The 19,201-nt window shown below is 43.8% G+C and overlaps 1 protein-coding gene across 14 annotated transcripts in view; it reads right to left on the reverse strand.

Moving 5' to 3' along the window:
• The window catches only part of Sema6d (semaphorin 6D), a 58,410-nt gene extending 39,537 nt beyond the window's left edge, over positions 1-18,873 (reverse strand). For 11 of the 14 annotated variants that reach the window (XM_051183523.1, XM_051183519.1, XM_051183518.1 and 8 more), the window contains exon 1: positions 17,574-18,134. The gene's annotated coding sequence lies outside the window, so the exon portion shown is untranslated. Of the gene's footprint in view, positions 1-16,086; positions 16,109-17,573; positions 18,135-18,350; positions 18,498-18,734 lie in introns of those variants that run through there. The other 3 variants (XM_051183512.1, XM_051183511.1, XM_051183513.1) reach the window with 3 other exon arrangements.
• Between the last annotated feature and the right edge of the window lie 328 nt (positions 18,874-19,201).

Raw genomic sequence — 19,201 nt, forward strand, 5'->3', positions numbered from 1 at the left:
TTGTTGATACAAGTCAAGTCTACAGCCATCTCTGTAGTCCACTGTCCAATCATCCCAGTTAACGCTAAGATGCTTTTAACATATCCCTTAGACCACAACTCCTCAAGGTGTGGACCCTGACTCCATTTGGGGTCATGTAACTGAATGTGGTAACATCAATAAAAGTCTTCTGAATGTGCGATAATTAACTGAAGATCGAGTCTGTCTAGAGTCTAAGGTATTTCTGGTAGCATTTGCTATGTTGTGTCATGACACCTCACCACAGCCTTTGTTCTTAATGCATCATACTGGCTCTTGATGCTGTGCCATGATATCAGGCCACCTAGCACTGTCTGAAGGTGTCTGAAGCACTATGTTCCAGATTTCTGACTACTGTATGTTATACAATGTTGTTACTGTTTAAATGGTTTTCTGCTCTTATGGAACTCTGATAGTTTACAGAAAGCAGTGGTTTTAGTATTTCCCTGCTATAATTTCTCAGCATTTAAATAACAAAGTAGCATAACTTTAGCCTATATTGCATTAGACTTTAAAAACATTCGACATTAAAAACTGCTGTTGGAATTGTTAACTTGAGTTTCATTTTTTAAAAAAATTAAATTCTTACATGAATTTTGGCTTGAGACTAGGAGAGAATTTGCAACAGTATCTGAAAAATGACCCTGAACATAAGCCTCCAATTTTGGACTACATATTTATGCAAATATGTGTTCTCAGCATTAACTATTATAAAATCAAAATATTAAACACCTCTGAAAAATGTTGAAGGTACTCTATGTCAAATATTCAGCTAGGAATCAATTCTGTATGTAAAAATAAACAAGCATCTTCATCTCATTAATACATAGGTTCACTTTCTTCTTTAATAAATTATAAAATTATACATAAACCAAAAAGTCACTTTAAAATGAATTTCTTCATGATGTATTATGATCTATGCACCTGTTCTATAAGGCAGTATGCCCAGGGAATACACTCATACATCTGTAAAAGCTTCTCAGGAACAAGGGATTATGAATGGAACCAAGTTTTATTGAAGCCCTGTCTCAGAAAACCATTAATGGTTAAACTGGACATGGCGGCTCACAGCTGTCATCCCAGAACTTAAAAGGCAGTGGCAAGAAGATCACTGCAAGTTCAAAGCCAGCCTGATCTGCAGAGTGAGTCTCAGGGCACAAGGGAAGGCTCCATAGCAAGAATATGTTTCAAAATACCAAACCAAACAAACTGATGCTGGGAAATGGATCATGGTTAAAACACTTGGCCAGGCCAAGCATGAGGACTGGACTGGGGGCTAGATATCAGATCCTTAAAACACATCAAAGTGTCAGAAGGACATGAAAACCTGCCTGTAATTCTAGCACATGGAAGACAGCAAATCAAGACCGGATTTCCACCCCCACAAGAGCAAGCTAGCTAGGTAGACTGGCCACATTAGTGAGCTGTGGGTTGTAAAACCATACCTTAATGAGTAAGTAGAAAGATGGAAGACAACTCCCAATTCAGCCTGTGGCCTGCATCTGCAAACATGTGCAGGCATACTCACACACACATTTAAACATTCATACATATATATACATATACCACACATACATGCACAAGCAAACAGAAAAAGAAAGGCAAATTAAGACTCCCAAACCCAAAATAAAAACCAAACAAACAAAATCCAATCCATGAACGATTTATGACATATCTTAGGAAAGAAAACGTAAATTTTCATTCTGTTCTAAGCCTTCTCAGTTAAGCCCGCCTTTCTGCACACCAAAACAGGCAGATGTCAAGACGTTCCCTACTAATGTAAAACTAAATTAAGTATGGTTAAATTGAAAGATGAGTAAGCTGCATACCCAAGACTAAAGACAGGAAGATTGAGATTGCAGGTCAGCCTTGGATGTACAATGAAGACTGTCTAAATAAATAACTTTTACACGGTCCAATATTATGGTACACCATAACTTGCTTCTTTGTTTCAATCTATATTTTTAGTTGCATAAAATAATCTACCTTAAAACTTATGAACTGGTGTTAAAGTAAAAACCACTTAATAAAAAACTCCTAAATACTAAGTGTCATTACTTTAATCTCAGGCTCCTGGCGCCATGTCTTAAGATGACAGAAGGCTGCCCATCTCTCTGATCAAACAGTGCAGTCATCTGCTTGACAAGCAGAGAGGCAAGCTTTAGATGCTAGTATTTAGGACAGTGACCAGAGATGCTCAGAACAGTGTACTCTTCCCCTCCCCCCACCGATCTAAAATTCATTCAAGGGGCTGGAGACTTAGCAGTTAAGAGCACTGACATCCAAGTTCGATTCCCAGAACCAGTATCCGGCTGTTCACAACTGCCTATAACTCTGACTCTAGAGGATCTGATGTCATCTTCTGGTGTCTGTTAGTCCCCGCACATTCACGGCACACGCTGACATACACAATCTATACAGATAAATAAAAATCTTAAAATAAAAAAAGTTTGCTTATGTTAAGGTGGCTGCAGGTAGCACTGATGGTGTATTGAAAAGTGCTTTTGGAACCTCAGCTAAGTTAGCAGGTTCTCTTCGGGCTTTTAGTCCTGAAACTTCCTTGGGACTGTAACCTGATGAGACGTCTGTGTCTGCTATCAAACATCTGCTGTTTCCACATGTAGAGGTGCCCACAGAACTCTGTCAGGATGAGTGAGCCAGTGAGACTGAGCCAGTCAGACCTTGGTTCTCATACTGAGAAACACATCAGTGGAAGCACTTAGTTCTTGGGCCTTTGACACAGATTCTGAAGAATTTTCTTGGTCCACTGGAATCTTTCCTGAAAGTTAATGTGGAGTTGTAAGACTGTAGGGAGCACACCTGGAGCTGGCATCCCTGTGGTACTGTGTGATGAGCACAACGCTGTTTTGATTTGTTAGCACTCATGCCAGAGTTCTGGCATGAGGCAAGACAATTCTGAAGGATGCCGATACTTGTATACGAATTTTAAAGTCTTGGGTATAGATTATTTTCTAAAATATGGCCTAAGTACAGGAGTGAGTTAAGTCTCCTTGGGGAAATTAGCATAAAATCTATAGAGAGGAAAGGGCAGATCCAAGTGAAACAAGCAGAATGCCAGTGCCCGTCAATCCGACTGCATGTTGTAAAGCCACCTGCAGCATGGAGGCTCTGCTAGAAATCACAGGTGTCAGCTCATAGCTCAACTTTCTCAAGACAAGTCCTAATTTCAATTAGTCTTTTGGTCTCCAAATCCCTATGTCCCGATTTCTAGTTCAGAAAGTACAGTGGCTACAGACAAAATCCAAACTCTGGCCTGACAACATATCCCATATACCTTACTCTCCTAAGGTGTGAAGATTATGTCTTTATTTACAAAATCCAAGGCCTGGGAAAATTAGGGGGCTTCCTGGATGGCTGACACCTTGGGACATGGAACTTCAGACCCAGGGTTAGTGAGTCCTTCTAACTCACACCAATACTGAGCCTCATGGCCAGTCATGTGACTGATAGGGCCCAAGAACAATGGAAAGGGGGTCTGTTAGGAATGTCAAGATGGTAACAACAGAGTATTCTTAGCAAGGAAGGCCCAAGTGCCATGCACAGGTCACATTCCCGCAGAGCTCACCCTGTTTAGCAATTATTTCAGCAATGCTACACTTTGGTTTTTTTTTTTTTTTTTTTTTTTTTTTTTTTTTTGAGTCAGAATGGAAGACAGGCTTTGAAGATAGAAAATGACATGGATTAATAAACACATAAACAAGAAAGTTAAGGGTCTTAGAAGCATCTAGAAAATCACTAAGATCCAAGGATAGGTTGAGCTGATACCATAATTCATTATAAGTACTTGGTGCACTACTGTGTCATAATGAAAAATACTGTGCAGCACAGTAAGTGTTTTTCATGGCTAGAACTTCGTGTAACAGGTAAGGGACAAAGTATGTGTGATAGACTGGACTTGAAGAACTTCAGTAATGTCACATTCTGATCAGACCTATTCCTGTCATTTTTCCTTCTTTAGTAGCCATCCAAAATAAGGTTTGCTTGTAACCAACCTATACACAAAGATCTAGAAGACTTTCCTATGTGAATATTCCATATATTGTCACACATCTTTGATTTGAAAACAGTAATACTAGTAAAGCTACTACAAACTTGTTGAATTCCATGCCAAGTGCTTTCCACCAATTATACTGGGAACAGCTCATGGTGTTCCTGTTAGGTAGAAACACTATGCTAATTTATCAGAGGCGAAAACGAGGCTCCTGAGAGGTTTAGTATCAGAGTCCAATTCTGAACTTGGAAGCATTTGGGCTTGTGGTTTGCAAGAGCTGGGAAGGAAACTGTGAAGGTTGTACAGACAAAGCAGTGGGATCAGAGCCATTGTCTTCCTTTATGAAGCAATACTTACTTGATAAAGTCTGAGGGATGTTTCACCTTGGTGGGCAAAAATGCAACTATAAAACACCGAGAGTAGAAATCTAAGATATTGAAAATCTAGGTAGTTAATTTTTATAGCTCCATGCAAAGGCAGATCAGCTGTACAGAGACAGGTAGAGGAGGGGCCTCCTCACCCAGGTTTTATGGTGCCTTAGACTTGATTTATTGTTTAACTGTACCAGGAAAAAAGAAGCTAAAATTGGACAAAGTGTAAGAAAGCTTATCCAGGCGAAGTGCATTCAGGACGGACTCCATTATGGGACAAAGAACTTTAAGGAGCAGTAACTTTCCTTGGTAGAGACAGGACTTATCACATGTACTAGAAATCCATTAAATTTGAAGCTTGGGGCTTCAAGGGTTAATGGCTTCTTTTTTTTAAGTGGGAGCAGGAGAAAACTGTGAATTTATGATCATGAGATGTTGCAGAGTTTCTGAAAACCCACTTAGCATTTCTGACTCTCAACAGATGAAAGCGCCTTTATAATTATGACTATATTTACTGTGATGTTTCCAAGTTAATCTGGCAGGGGTCCTTCCTTCTTGTTGTAAATAAGCTTTTAGGAAAAGAGGGAAACATGGAGAAAGCAAACTTATACTTTTTATTGAGCACAAATTTGGTTGCATTTTTCTTCTAATGTCAAACATCTTCTATATTTTTTAGCTGGCTAATTTCTGTTCCAGGTGTATAAAACTTGCAAATAATGGAGTAAAGTATTCCTTGCCAGCCACGAAACTTATGTAATTTGGATTCACCCACAAATGTACTGTTATAATGTACCTAGTAGAAACATGACATATATATGTGACAAGGTATAGCTATAAGAGCTTGGTTACCAAATGCTGCTTTTACGCATGCTACCAGGGATACGCCAATCTGCGCAACCTGGGATACTCACAACAGTCCCATTCCACCATCGAAGACTGGTTTAGACTCCAGATTTGAGAAGCTGCACAATTCTGTCCAATGAGACCCAGAAGTCTGTCACTTGTTAAGGCATTCTGTCAACTGGCTTCCATATCTGCTGGATTCTCTGTGACACACAGTGGTAGTGGGAATCTGAAAACCACTGCCCCAGGAACGACCATGGGAACACTCAAACCTTTGAAACTTTGTTTGGTAAAGAATGAATCAAGCTCAAAGCCAGCACATTTTAGGACTCCTTGTAACATTACATGAGGTCTTGATCATTTAAGCATCTTTGAACTGGGATTTTTATTTCATTCCCTTTCACTTTCATCATAGAAGGCACAACAGCTGGAGCAGTATGCAGTTCCAAAGATGCCATGGCTGGCTCCCATGAAGTATGTTTGTTGGTTCTATATCTCTTTAAGAACACTTGCTCTATTTTACAGAACAGGCAACCAAGCCTCAGAGAGACTATATACTCAATTTCTAATATCCATTGAACACAGGCCAGGTTTCAATCTCTGTCCATCTTGACATCAAGGGTCTAGTTCGAAAGCTCTGCATGGAGCAGGCTGCTAATGAGTAGTTTTATGAATCTAGACTGACATACACTCGTGTAAAGGATGCCTCTATAATAGCTAGCATAGTTACTTTTCATAATTTTGAGTTTGATAAAAATCACTAAGAATTGAGACTAGTTGAGGGAAAATGCAACCAAGCTTCAAGTTCCAATGGTAAGAACTGAGCAGTGGCCATCACCAAGCTTGTGCCTGGGCTAGACTTTCCCCATAGTTCAGGGAGCTGAGACTGCAGACATTTGGATTACATGTTTTGTAAAGACTCATGTATGTTTCAGAGGAAATACAGCAATCCTCTCTCTCTCATTCAGAGTGCTGCTATTCTGTGGTTTCAAGCACCTATGGCCAAGTGTCGTCTGAAAATATTAACCACAAATTTCCAGAAACAAATGACCCATCAGTTTTATGTCAAGTACCCTTGAATCACATGAGGAAACCTCAGCTCTCTCACTGAGTCTTGCCCTATCTGTGATAACAATCTAGACCTGCCTGGGAAGGGGGTTTTTATAAGGGTCAGTCTGTATTAGGCTGGCCTTTGGGTTCCCACTTCTGTGGGAGATTAGCTTGATTGCATTAACTGAGTTGGGAAATCCTGCCCACTGCTGGTGGCATCATTTCCTGAAAAAGGGATCCTGGATTGTGTAGGAGTGGAGAAAGCAAGCTGAGCACTGGCATGCAAGCATCCATTCACTGTTTTCTGCTCTTGATTCTGCTCTTGATTGACTAGCTGCATTGACATCCCTATAACTGGGAACTGTGACCCAAGCAACCCTTTTTATCCCGTGACTTGCCCTTTTCAGGTATTTTAACACAGGCAACAGGAAAGGAAACTAGGGCACCATCCCTATTGGTATAGGAATCATCTCTCTATCCAGGGACGCCTGCCAGTCACCTGCCTGCTGGTCACTTACTGCTGTCTCAGTGATCAGCTGGATGGCGCTGGTATCAACAGGGATGAGCCTGAGAAACCCATTCTCTGACTTAGTAATGGCTTCAAAGTCTAACGGCAATGTAGATGGCTGAGACATGCCTGAGAGAAGCCATTAAGTTTCTACTTGTAAGTAAAAGCAAAAATACAGTAAGATGTTTTCAAAGATACCACATTAACATAGCATTTATTAGTGTGTTCTATTGCAATGCTTCCATTTTGTCATTAGCTATCATTAATCTCTTACTGTGCCCAATTTACACATTATACTTTATTACAGGTATTTATTTCTATATGGGGGAGACACTGCACATATAGCATTCAAGGTGCTGAGGTTTCAGGCACCCACTGTAGGAATGGAATGGATTCCCCCACAGACGATGGGGACTAATGTATTCAATCAAAGATGACGAATTTGTTTTGGAGGGCCTACCACCCTCCTTTTTCATAAAAGATTTTGCTAATCAATAAAGACATTCTCTCCCTGACTTTGGATGTCAGCCTACAATTTTCTGCAATACAATCTAAATCAGCCACAGTCCATAAGTCAGGTCCGGCTCTGTGCTTTCAAACTCCTCTGCCCTCTCCCTGCTATGTGTTTAAGGGGAGGATGGCCCTTTAGGGACAAAAGTGAAAATTACATAGAGAGAAACCGTGCTGCCGCATCGCTTCAACTCCCGAGAGCTGAATGAGGTGCAGTTATTGCTAACTGAAAATATTATCTATGTATTTCTGAAAATTGAGTCTAAAAACTATATTAACAGCAATGAAGTATAAGTGATCCCCAAAGAAAAAGGCAGAGTGCTGTAAAATGTAAATGACAATAATAAATTTGAAAAGTCAGGCTATCTGTTGTCTGTCTCTGTATGCGCACGACTGTATCATACTTACACAGTTTTTAAATCGACACTGTATTTGCTCTTACAACTGAGGAGGACACAAGATGGAGATAAATGTAGCATTATTGGACCTTTCAGGTCTCAAATTTTTGCTCTCAAATTCCCTTTGTTCTAAGAAGAAAATGATGGCTATTCAGCCAGGACCTCAGGCTGGTGCCCAAGCAAGGCTAGCTCCCAGATGCCTAGCTCTGTGCTTTTAATCCATTTTCAAATATAGTTTTCACTTCCAAAATTATAAGTCAATTTACACACAAGAGAGGCCCTGGAAACTTTTGACTATTCTTCAAGTTCTAGTAGAACACAGACTCCTAATTGAATGACTGGCCTTTGGGGATGTCAAGCTTCACAAGCCAGAGACAGTCGTGGTCATGAGGGATGAAGCACCACAGTCTTGCTTGAGAAACTCCATACAGTTGGCCAAGAGGCAGTGCCAAAACCAGCAAGTGACAAGACAGTTGCTCCTGTCACTTTCTCCATTTACCCTTGCTGAGTGGACAGTTCCCACGAAATACTTTCCCACAGATTTCAAGCTTCAAAATGGTCCAGGTCCCCCAATGGCGCCTGCTCTCTTCAGCCAGTTTTGTTAGAGAAAGACAAGTGGACTCATGGACCCCTTTCCAGTCAGTTAGTAAATATCTACTCTCAAACAAACAAACAAACAAACAAAAGCACTAATGTACAGCCTGCTTAATTAAGCAGGACGTGAAGATCAGTACAGGTAATGTCTGGTTTGTTACCAACTACCATGACTACATTTAAACACCCCAATTGATTAGCAACATAGCCTTTTTTACTGCTCATACCCCATGGTTTTACTGTTTCTCCACCAACTGAAGAAGATATGGCAAGCGGTTGGGATCATGGGCTTCAAAGTGAGAACGGGGCGGAGATTCCAATTTTAGTACTTCAAGGTTGTCAGGGGCACTGAACTATGCTAGGCAGAATAATGTCCCCATCCTTGAGAAGAGGCAACACCCAAATTTCCAGTCTGTAAATACGCTATGTGTCTTGGCAAGAGTGTAAGGCAAGGAAGGACCTTAAAACTGGGAACTAATTCTGAATCATCTGTAGGGGCCAAAGTAATGTGATGGTCTTTAAAATGAGAAGAGGGAGGCCGGCAGGGCAGAGCTACAGTTCTGGAAGTAAAAGACAGACAGTAACTGCAAAACTGGACAAAGGGACAACAAGCAAAGACTAAACATGACCTTGGAGGTTAAAAAAATCAAAAATTCAAAAAACCAGAGATTTGCTCCTGGCACCTATGTGCCTTGCTTTGAGTCCACTGGCATGCATCTCAGACTTCTGACTCCTTCTAACTATAAAGTTATAAATCCCAATTGTCTTAGGTTACTAATCTGTAGCCATCTCTGGTAGGTGACACTCCTGAAGATTTAGTATTATTTTCTACAAAATGGGAATAAAACAAGTGGTTGGCCCAAAGGACTCCATAGGTCCCCGAGAGAAAGCAAATGAAACCCTTTCATGCTTCACACAGTTTAAGAACTCAATGTTCAGTCATTATGCCCATGATATTATCCCAGCATAAATGTGCAGACTGTTGTTTACAATAAGCAGTCATTTCATTATGCTGTAATGGCACCTTCCATTTAAACAGCACTTTCTTTTCCATGCATTGTTTTACCTGACACTCACTATAATTTCACAGGGCAGCAGAGCGCCAACAGATGAGGAAACTGGATTTGCTGAGCATGGGTGGGGTGCAAGGCAACTGCTTCTCAGTGCAACGTGCCCCTGACCTCACTTGTGCCTTCTATCAATCAATAGATGCATCAGGTACATAGAATGAGGACATCTGAACACGAGGAAGCCGATGGGGCTGCATGCTCCAGACACACTGTTTCCCATGCGGGATCAGTCAGGGGAATTTCCAGTCAGGCTTCTAGCCCCCACTCTCCCAAGTGTAGCCAAAAACTCTGTCTAATGTGCAAAGCACTAGGAGGAAGAATTCCATCCTGACCACAGCAAGCAATGACCTGATGCCCTGAAGCATGAAGTTTGATTACCCTTATCTAAGTTTATCACTGAATCAAGAACTGTTGATAGGAATCCTGGCCCAGGGCCCCACTTATGAAATGATATAGGATAGTCAGCAGAAAAAAAGCCAGGCCCCTTTCTTTCGTGATTTCTGCTCACTGTGGAAATCTTTTACAAACTAGAATGCTACCCCCCCCCCATCCTTTTAATAAGCCTCTTTAGCTTGGAGTATATTTTATTGCTTTGTCTTGTCTTTCATAAGCTAACTGAGAAGCCCTGGGCTGCTGGCAGGAAGAGGTTAGGTCTACCTAGCGGCCTGACCAGTACTGTGTTTACACAGGAGCCTGCATTTCCCCCAGATGCTAGGCACAGGACTGACAGGGATACTCTGGCTACACTGGAGGTTCTTTTCTCAAAGGGTGGTTAATACAGAACAGGCATTAGTTACCTTGTATGCCTAGAGGAGAGTTAGGGTTCTGGGAATCTGCATTTTAACCTGTGTGATGATGAATTTTAAAGTCTGAGGACTGCTGGTTATGGGTCAGAGGCTTAGGCTGACTCAGGAGTGTGCCTGAGTGTTTATGGCAAGTCTCGCCAAGCCAGGAGCCACCAGCACAGAAAACACACCAATCACCTGTACCCGTCCTTCCATACCACCAGCTGTGGACTCCAACAATTTGGGGTGGCCATCTTCAACAGAGGTATGATGGTGCTGAGGTCAGCCTCCACACTGTCTGCAGCATCCCCTTCCTAGCCTGGCCTGGATGGACAAGGGACCAGTGTACCAGGGTGCTGTGGAGCTGAAGTCACAGCCCATACACTAGTCACAGAAGAGCACTGACACAGTCACACATCGCAACAAACACAGAATGAAATCTAGGAGGAGCACAGGCTCTGAAGCCAGGAGACATTTATTTTTACCTAACAGACGGTGGTATATTTAAAACACCACTGCATGCCAAGCCCTATTCTAAGTGCTCTTCAAATATTAATTCATTTGTGTCTCACAACACTCTTCAGACACAGGTACTACCAGCATCGTTTCCCCCTTAGAAGCCTCAGAGAGGTTAAATAACTTGTGCATGTTCACACAGTTTATCTATCGTGTTACATTCCCTCTCACAGATCCTAACTCCCTCCTTCCACTATTGGGTTTAAGTCTAGGACATGTTTAACCCTCCTATGCCTCAGTTTCTTTCTCTGTACCATGAGGATATTATTAATAGTAGCCATCTTTAAAAAAAATGCTGATCAAGCGATTAGCATAGTTCGTTCTTGTCAGGCACATGGTAAGGACTCCCATATGTCAGCCCCTTGCTCCCAGCCTTACATTCTCGGGGGCGATGAGGGATTAAATGACACAACACACTTAAAGCACTAGGCACAATGCCATGGCACACGGCAAACACACAGCAAGTGCTGTTATTATTAGCCCAGCTGAGCCAGGCCAGCTTATTTTAGATCAGGTCTAGAGGCAACTGTGCTGGGCACAGGGGAGCAGGGTGCCCTTCACTTGAAGCTACTGTGCAGGCGGCAGATCAACTACAAGTCTTAACAGGTTCTCTGTTTTAAGTCACCGGGATATTCCTAAAAAGTTCCCCGTATTGGACTTGCTTGTGATCAGCCCTCTCCCTATTGACCTATTCTGTAATTTCTGATTGATGACTCACTGGCAGCGATTCTTTGCTGACACTGTGGACACGGTCACGTAAAGCGTTAACTTGTTAAAGACTTAAATATATGTTGGAAAGCTGAACCAGGGGTGGCTTCAAGGCCTGGCAAAACAGCTGACTTGACCATTCCTAATGCACCCGTGTTCATCTTATTCCTCTTTCGTTGTGTATTTTAATAAGCATACCTACACTACAGAACTGGTCCTTCCTTCCCCGAAGTTTATTACACCCACCATTAGATTTAACTGCGTGTTGACTCTAATTTCTGTTAACCTATGGGTTATCAATGGCTGAGAAGCATCCATGTCCCTACTTGGTTTGGAGGAAAGTTTGGGATAGGGTAGTGGGGGGGGGGTGACATTGTCGGGGAGGAAACACCACAGAGAACCCTTGGCTGGAGAAGAGTTTGTCCTAGGAGCTCAGAACCACAAAGGAACACTCACTTCCTAAAGGATATAGTCATATTTTTCCAAGTCATTTTCCTCTATTAGAAAAAAGGTGACCCAGCCTCCAACTACTCCTTGTGAGCCACCCGCCATGGGAGACTCTATCTGCTGGGTGATAAAACTCACTAATACATTTACTGCAACATTTGCTGAACATCTGTGTCTTCCTCTGCTGACTTGAACCAGGCCACAGCCTCAGGGAGCTGCCACCTAAATGGGACTTACACTCCAGTCCATCTCATTATCAGGATTTCAAAGTTTTTTATTCTCATCTCTACTTTTTTTTTTAATGACAACAGTCTATGTTTAAAGTCTTTTTGTGTTAAAAAGAAAAGATAAAGCAGATAAATCAACCCCGTTTGCTTCTGCTCAATATCCCAGTGAGGAGAGATCTTGCTGGCTCCTCATTACTGAGTATGTGTATACATGATCCACCTGCAGCTGACACAGGGTTTTTACTACTCATCACAGAGCAATCTGAGTTGTCACAGATTGATCCCACACATTCTGATGGCAGCCCAGGGACACTCAAAACAGTTTTGTGAGTTGTATAGCCAACTGCCACTGTGTACCTGAAATACAGCTCTGCAGTAGGTAAAGTCTCAAATGTAGACAACTGACCTTGACCCCAATCCCACCCCACCCTAGGGCCTTTGCTAAGCTGTACTCTATGCCTGGAATGCCTTCTCTTTCACCCCCACCGCCTCTCACTGTCCACCTGTCCAAATCCTACCTAGTTCAAGGACCAGCTCAAATATCAGTGGCTCTACAAAACCCTCCCTGACCACCCTGGCCAGAAATAACCTCCCTTTTCTCAGCTTCCACGGGGCTGGGTGTATCTTCTCTGGCACTTAATACACACCCCATTCTACTGTGGCTGTTTACCTAGAGCTCTAAAATCTGTCATGTTCCTCTTTGAATGCATGCAGAGCAGACACTTGGTCGAAGCCAAACGAATACTGTTGCCACAGCAATGACAAGAACAGAAACTGCAGAATACATTACTACTTCTGTGGCTCCTCTTTCTCTCATCTCTTGGTTTTAGAACTGTTTCCTCTATCTGCCAGTTACCCGAGGGAAGTTTGGGTTCTCGAGAGCACTCCTGTGGTAACAAGTGAGGTGCTAGGCAAGAGAGCCTAGCTTCCTTGTTTGCTGATGGTCCACTGTCGAACAGAAGTGTTTTCTTGGTGAGCTTCCTCTGCCCCGGTTCTTTTGTGCCAACACAAACTCTTGCCTCTCCTGCTAAATACAGACTCCAGAAACAGGCTAAGTGGTTGCAGATCCTCCTGAGGCCTTATTATACATGTACTGACACATTGAACTCTTACTCTTAAAACCTGTATTTCCTTCCCTTAAATATACGCTGAAAACCTTAAATTTCCACATTGTGTATAATGGCAATGCATATCTGGTTTGAAGTATTTCCTCCCATAGGAAATGTGAAGAAGAAAAGTGCGTCACTGCATGGGGACCAACTTCTCAGCAGTGTGTTTGGTCGCTCAGGTCAAAGAACCCATGGAAGCACCGTGAAGGTCAGTGTGGGCATACTGGAATCAACAGTCCGGCTTCAGACAAATACCTTCAACCCCCAAGCTATGGCTCATAAACATTTCCAGGAAATGGGACAGCGACACACAGTACACTGTCACCCAACAGGAGTGGGGAAACAATTGCCAAGTGCACCCAGACAGCACTTTTCTGAGAGTGAATACTGCCATGACCCTAGACAAGAAAACCCAACATGGAGAGCAGTGTTGGCTGAGGTGCTGTTCCGAGACCAATGAGGATGTCATGGTTATCTGACCAACAAGAAATACATGTGAGAAAAGAGTAGAACCCTATGACTTACGTTAGCAGGAAAGACATGACTCAAGAACATACCCACATGGGTAAGCCATTCAATAAGAAACATTTTCTCCAAAAGTAACTTCTTTATTAAGAAGAGAAATATCAAAGGAATCGAATACTGTGAGAAAGTGTGGGCTGAGATGTTTAGAGGTTTGAATTCCCTACTGGGTGACTCAATTTCCTCGATGACCAAGTAGAGATAATGGAGCCTACCTTCCAGAGGCGTTTGAGTCTTGTACACTATCAAGATAAAGATCTTATTAGACTGTGTAGAATTTAATCATTGCACTCATTAATTGCTGGGCACTGTGCTTTCTGTTCCCTCTTCTTCTCTCTTCCTCTTCTATGGATACCACCCTCCTTCTCCCTGCTATTTTGTGGTTGAGTTCACTTACAGCAAAGCATGAAAAAACCTCACCCCTTCTGTACATCAAACTCCCAAAGATGTAGTCTCAATTAGAAAAGTTCAAACCTTCAAATGAAAAGCTTGGCAATATCTCCTAAGAAATTCACCCACCTAATCTGTTATTATTTCCTTAACAGGACATGGCTACCTTTACAGATAAAGAGAGTGGGAAACAAAATGTCATCAGAAGCATGTCTATTATAGACCACAGGACTGTGTGAGGTCCATCACACAGTCTGTGAAAAGGGATGAAATCAGGGTGTGTGAGAGCTAGATGGGTCTTTTTCTGTCTCAAGTGGTTCTGGGTCACAGGCTAAATGCTATTCTTATTCCCTTCTTCTTTTCAGATAGAATAAGTTCTGAATGTGTAGGATAAGCAGGGTCTGAATGCAGCTTCCACATTCTATAATTCTGTGGCTAAATTGTATCAGGCCTAAAGTATCACTGCTGTGGCCACACGCCTCTTAAGGCTGGAACAAGCTCCCTTATAAGTGAAAGACAAGCTAGCAAGCTTTAAGGCAGGTGTACTTCCAATACTGGATGAGGGGCCTGGCACAGGTTACGAAACAATAAAAACTTCCTGTTCTGGGTGTTAACTTTAGTTACCACAGCCAGACAATGCTGCCAGTGGTGTGGAAGAAAAAATGGCTGTAGCCAGCTGTGCTATTCACAGTTGGATGGATTCTGTGTACCTCCAAATGGTGATAGAGCTAGCAGCCTGTTGTAGCCAAGGACAGGATGATGGATGGTCTACATACTGTGTCCAAGAGGAGAGAATGGCAGAAGTTCACTTTAGGGTTGTTAAAATGCTAATCTGGGTGAGTTAACAAAGCCTGATAGAAAAGAAAAGTTTGAGAAAAAAGAACACCTCCTGCCGGTTCTGCACTCCACTAATCTGAAGGCCTTTAGTTGCTCTCTGCTTGATGTTTCTTAAGTAAAAAGTTTTAGTAGTTTTCCTGTTGGGGAGAAATGCAAACCACTTCAGTGGTCAGCTACACTGCCCGTCATCGTCATCATGGTTTGATAGGAAAACAGTCTGATGACAGACACCTCGACTGAAAAGTGTCCTGGCAGGCTTAATGAAGTCACAGGGTCTAGTGTTTCCATGTGGCACAGAAATAAATCAAAATATGTTTCCTCCCCCACTGGAGTTGTCAGCTGTTCTCAATGGTATCCTAATACACTGGACTGGATTGGGTAGATTTTTTTGACGCTAAATCTCTATTCACATAAGCCTCAGAGAATGCCATCTCCCACTGCTTTGACAGACCCAATACCCAACCACACTGACAGTACATTCGTTAATGCTATGGGCAAGAAGGCCTGCTCTGGGAACATTTGGTGCAAACTAACTTGTTTTAAAGTTTTGTGATGCAGCAATTTGCACAAAACAAAAAGAGACATATATTTATATTTCTTGCCCACAGATCTGGTTTTCTAGATAGTAATGTTGCTCAAGGTGGGCATGCAAAAGCATATCTGGCCACAGGGTGTTGGCTTCACAGTTACAGCTCCTTGCAAATGACAGGAACTCAATAAACATAGATGGGATGGCATATCTCAACAGCCTCTTGCTTTCTCTAGAAATAAATCAGAACTATGCAGGCTTTGAGACCCTTGATAGAAATAAAAGATAATATTTTGCCCTGCAATGTGTTAGGGAATTTGCCTCTTATGGTTGCACTAATACCGGTCAAGCATTCAGCCAAGCTCTTTGCCCTAAATAAAAATGCATCAGAAGAGTGAAAAAATAGCCCTATTTTAGATGCATTTTTCACTCTTTGTATCTTAGTGAAACTCACATGCAAGAACAATGACTAAGCTAATTACCATGGCTCATTATGATGGAGCAGCAAGAAGAGTCCCCTCATACTTAGTAAGACCTCAACAACATGGGTATCTCTCTGAATCAAAGTTCTGGATCCAAGCTCCTTGCTCATGGTCTTCCAACAAACAGAAACAAGCAGACAGGATGCAGAGGCCCACTTACCAAATCAGTTACTGGACAGTCTTCCTGTGCAGCAAGCCAGTGAACTGAAGTCCTCTAGATTTTTAAGTTGCCCTCACTCTAAGGGCTGAGGCTGACGTCACAGCCATCTTTCAAATCCATCAAACCAAGGGAGGCATGACCAGATGGTTCTGGTGCTATTAGAGGGCATCAAAAAGGGGGAAGGGGTGGCAAAATGCCCACAGATCTAAATCAAACTCAAGTTAACCAGATGTCTGGTGACAGAGACATCACAGTATTCCTGGCACATTCTCATGCATCACAGAAAAGGTACCTATGTAGCATCCTTAGGAGAAATGAGATGGGTACCAATACTCAGTGGGGTTCAATAAGAAATGCTTATTGGGTTGTTGATATTCCTAAGCGTGCCAGCAGAGAAATCTGAAGACCTTGTATTTAACTGTCTTCTGGGCACACATCTCAGAGACCTGAACAAAGGCACTGGCAGACTGAAAAGCAAATCTCAGTTATGGGTGAGCTATAGTTTATCTGCAGATGTTTAGGCTCATGGTGATACAAACCCGATCTCAGAGCTTATCTGTAATTTTTATGTATCTAAGCCAGGGTAAACGTTTGTGTGTAATACTGCTAGCTTGAGAGAGACGAGCTTGTCATTCACTACATTAAACGCTACTGAAGACAAGTTAATTTCCTAGGGTAGATACTTAACATCATGAATAAACACAGCACCAGAATCTATTGTTTGATACCACCAAAAAGACAGTGGAACACTTCCTCCAGCTGTCTAAAATTTAACAATATAAGGAAGAAAAGCCTTGAAGACTATCTCCAAAGGGGAGTATTTCTCCTATTCAAGGAGCAGAGATTAAACCAATTGAATAAAAACGTTAACTCTTTCCTTGGGACCTCATAAACAAAAGAATCTACTTTATTGCATCAAGTATTGAGTAAGGGGGAAGGGGAAAGACAATTATACTTTGCTACTGATGACTTACATTTTTAGTAGCTTGAAGTTTTGAGAGGAAGAAGCCCTCAACATTTCCAGTAAGTAACCAGAAGCTGTGTTGATTTAAGGGAAAGCAGCCTGAGTGGCTGACATGGGGTTTAGTTACTGTACACAAAGTCTCGGGGGGGGGGGTAATCTACAATGATGATGTGCTGTCCCACTCTGAGGATACTGGAATTGGTTACTGACTGGTCCAATTCCTCTGGTGCTCTATCTCATACCCTACTGCAATGCCACCCCATCACCACCACTACCCTGGCCTTTTTTAAAAAAGAAAACACAAGTACTAGATTTAAACAGTCCTCTGCCAGTAATGGTCCTGCTAGCCGATTAATGAGAAAAATTCTAAACTCGCTTTGCATCCACACCTCCTAGCCCTTTCTGGCCTTTAATTTAGATCCTAAGAGTTAGACATGCCACTGGGGGCTGAAAGCGCTCCCAAATCTCCCAGGGCGGCTACTGACTCAGTTTCTATTGCAGCCAGATCTGGAAGTTTCCCTACCTGGATGTTGGTTGGGCTCGGCTTCTCTGCCGCTGTTCCCGGCTACTGGATGCCTCTGGCCGCGGAAGACGCGGCTCATACAAAATTGACTCTTCCTTATTTGTTTCCATCCATAATTGATGGGGAGCTGAGAGCGTAACACGTCTCAGGACCGAGCCCTTGCCGACTGGCTAAGACCCTGTCCACGGCGCTTCGGTGAATCATTTCCAGCCAGCGAACAAAGCACGCAAAGTTGCGGGGGAGAGTGACTGGCAGCCTGGAGGGTGGGTGCCCACGGTCCCCGTGTGAACAGCCAGTGGCTCCACGCTCCCAGGCTGTCCCTGCGTCCTCGGGGCCGAGGCTGGCCGGGCGGCCTGGGTTTCACTGCCGGTGGGCTAAAGGTTCCGAGCCCCGCAGCAAGGAAGACGGGCTAAACCTGACGGTGTGCGGGGCAGCACCGAGGCGGCCCTGCCTGGAAGAAACTTTTCCTCGCGTCCCCGGGTGTCTTTTCTTCCCTTAGGGGTGCGCCCGGGAGGAGGGGTGCGCCTAGGAGGAGGGCCGAGCCGCCCGCCCCGCCCCCAGGCCGCCCACCGGCCAGCTGGGACCGGTCAGCCAGACCTCCCCAGGCGCCTCGTGCACCGCTGGAGACCGAGCGGCTTGGGAAAGCAATGAACTCAGGGGGGATACGACACTACGCCCACGCAAACACACGCGCCCGCACACAGCTGCGCTGCAGGCTCGAGGTCCCACCCCCATCACGCACCCAGAGCGTCAGTGAAGCTTCGGAGACCGTCTTACCTCTCATGGGGAAGCCTGCTTTAAAAGACAGACAAATAAAGCTTGTCACGATCAAACGCAAAAGCCGATCAAGACAGTGTGCAGAAAGAGCAATCCCTCGGTCTCGGCTCTCGCCTTGCGATCTATCCCGAAACTCGCCAGCTCCAGTTCTGACGGGGGCGGCTGCGGCGGCGGTGGGACCCAGCGCGAGCAAAACAAACCGCTGCCCTGCAAATGGTGTAATTCGATCCATCTCCGAGTCGCTCCCCGAGAGCCCGGCTCCCTCGCCGCTCCGCAGCTCCCACCGCGGCCAGCGCCGCCCAGAGCCCCACGCGCGCCACGGCCTCGACCCTGGTGGCCGCCGCGTCCCTGCTTGCGCTCGGCCGCGCGCCCAGGCTCTCCCACCTTAGTGGAGCCGCTCCTCCCGCGCCTCCTGGAGCCGGGTCGCCCAGCTGGCGCCGCCTCAGTAGCCTGCAAAGCCGCCTCTCCCTTTCCTCCCTCTCCCTTCCTCCAGGCGCCCTCACTACTCTCCCAGCCGCCCCCAGACGTCCTGAGGACAAATCGCTGCAGCCCAGTGGTGCCATGGGCGCAGTTGTACCCCGAACTTGAGTCTTAGTTTTCTAGTCTAAGATTTATTTTTGAGCTCATTCTTGCAAGCCTCCTCCCCCATTTATCTTTATAATCACTAAGCAAAACAGCTGGAAAGAAGCAATCAAACATAGCTGTATCTTTAGAAAATACAGAAATTGCCTACTAAAAATCTTATTTCCACTTTGAATGAAAGCCATTCAGTACAGTATAATTTTGCAGGCTAATGAGCCAGTTTTACAGGCAAGTGTTTCGTTTAATATGTTGTGGGAGAAATGAAAATG

The sequence above is a fragment of the Phodopus roborovskii genome, unplaced genomic scaffold, assembly GCF_943737965.1.
Source record: "Phodopus roborovskii unplaced genomic scaffold, PHOROB, whole genome shotgun sequence".
Classification (NCBI taxonomy): domain Eukaryota; kingdom Metazoa; phylum Chordata; class Mammalia; order Rodentia; family Cricetidae; genus Phodopus; species Phodopus roborovskii.